This window comes from Montipora capricornis, chromosome 14 (assembly GCF_036669925.1).
Source record: "Montipora capricornis isolate CH-2021 chromosome 14, ASM3666992v2, whole genome shotgun sequence".
Classification (NCBI taxonomy): Eukaryota; Metazoa; Cnidaria; class Anthozoa; order Scleractinia; family Acroporidae; genus Montipora; species Montipora capricornis.
Genome location: NC_090896.1, coordinates 28,874,565 through 28,877,064, shown reverse-complemented (window position 1 = coordinate 28,877,064; position 2,500 = coordinate 28,874,565).

The following is a 2,500-nucleotide window of genomic DNA, read 5'->3' as shown; positions in this document are numbered from 1 at the left end:
TCAACAAGATATCGCTTTTCTGATTGGTCAGTGACGAATGCATGAAGAGGTTATAGAGTGCAATAAGTAAGTTGCTATGGAAACAAAGTGATGGAGTGATTTTGTTGAGTATATAATAAATGAAACATCGTGTGAACTTGCTCGTGAATTTCTGGGTTATATGCCAGGTGATCTGGTGACGTAAGTTGAAGGACTGGAAAGAAAAACTTTAACGCCGTATCCCACAGCCGCGCGCGGTTTTAGGTGTCGTTTCCAAATTTCCTGCAGTGTTTCCATCGCCAAAACAGATCATTCCGTGTCTCCCACATTTCCTGTTACTTAATGAACATTCAAATAGGACCGACGAGATCTAATCTTGAATTCGAAAATAACATTCAAGGCCGCGCGCGGTTGTGGGATACGGCGTTAAAGTTTTTCTCCCCGGTAGCCACATGTGATATTTTAAAAGTTCTCAAATCGCACTCGCCTACGGCCCATGCAATTTGGAGAACTTTCAAAATATCACTTGTGCAAATATAACCTAGAAATTCACGAACAAATTCATACGATTTCCTATACAAATTATCATAGGTCCCACCATACTATGCAAGTTCGAGTTCTTATTTACTTTCGAATAATCTCAGAAAATTTTTATCGGCCTAAGGAAAACTGAAGTTTGAAGGTGTTTACAAAAACAAGAAACGTCTAGACAGTATATGAAGGCTAAGAGGAATTTTAAGGACGAAACTAATCTGAAAGAGAGGGGAGGAACGACACAATGAGATTTCGAGCTCTTATTGTTTAATGAGATTTCGAGATCTTATTTACTTTCGAATAATCTCAGAAAATATATATCGACCTAAGCCCAAGGCCTGTTTTAAAGGTCGCATTTTACTAATGCAAATGAGCGAAAACAATAGATTTTTCTCATTTTTATTAGATTCGGCACATGTAAAATGCGACGTTTAAAATGAACCTAAGGAAAACTGTGGTTTGGATATTTTTACAAAAACAAGAAACTTCTAGAGAGTATATAAAGGCTAAGAAGTCTTAGAACTTTGAGGAAGAAACTAATCTGAAAGAGAAGGGAAAACGACACAATGAGATTTGCTCTTTCACCAGACAAAATGATCGATTGGAGAAAAGGCTACCTACTGATTTTAAATGTTCTACGAGTTCAAAACCAAGTGACTTCTTATATTTTCTTTGTAACTAACAACTTCCCAAAAACATATAGGTCATAACACTCCACTCAAGAGATATTCATAGCCGGAAAGCTTTTTCTTTTGATGGTCTTTTTGAGGTACTACACTACAACATCTTTTTTTTTTGTTTGTTTGTTTTTTTTTTTTCGCCATGCTATACCTTCTCATTTAAAAATGAGTAATTACACTTTTATGACAAGCCCCCCTACATTAGCGATTAATGACAAGGTTTTTAATGTCTTAAAAAAGAAGTCAAAGGATTATTACTCGCTGTTGCTGAGCAAAAAAGCACAATTTCCTAGCGGGGGACTAACTCTAAAACATGAATTTGACCTAACCGGTGACGAACTGCAGAAAGCATATATTCTATCACATTCTGTTTGCTGTGAACCATATATTAGAGCCTTTCAGTACAAGGTCCTTAACTCTATATTATATACTAATACCAAATTATACAAGATAGGATTTGCCACAGACGACAACTGTTCCTTTTGTAAGTCTCATCCCGAAACCCTCAGCCACTTCTTTTTCCACTGTTTATGTTTTCTGGGAGAAACTTTTGAGTCAACCAGGTCAGTTCTGGTTTCAATCCAAAATGAACTACTATAATTAATGCAGTCCTCTTCAAAAAGGACAATGCAAATTCTGATTGCATTTTTTATTTTGCATTCCGTATCATTGTCAAAAGAGTAGCTGTTTCTGAAAGAAATGAAAGCAGTAAACATTGTTTTCACCGAAATGCAGGATAATTTCAACGTTATACGGAACAGATGTTATTCCTTTTTTAAGCTGTCAACAGTAGGTCATCAGACAGTGAAGACAATAGTCCCAAAGAAGATAACAAAGGCTCTTTAGACAAGGTATGAGTTTATTAAGACAATGAAATTTCAACATATTCCATTAAAACCTAACTGGATGTGTGACTGTAGTGCGTTAGCCTACACACAGTTCTTTCTAGCTTGGATTTTCAAACAGACTTCAGCTGTACTTTATTAATCAATGTGCTCAGAGTTGTTAGTGAAATACCAAGTTCATATAATCTTCCATTAATGACATTTACTGGTGGCTTTCCCTTTTACTAAATATGGCTGAAAGTGTTTAACTCCAATTCTGCTTTGGAGCTCTGTTTTTTCTTTCTCTCTGCATTATTTCTAATTTTACTGTTGAGTGTAGCTGATATTCATTTCTTATCTACAGCAGTCCGGCCCAAAATCAAGTGGACATAAACATGGTTGTTCAGGAAGCTCCAGATGTACTGAAGGATGTCCGTAAACGTGTTATAAAAGTGCATAGGCTGAATGTGAAAAGGGATTTGA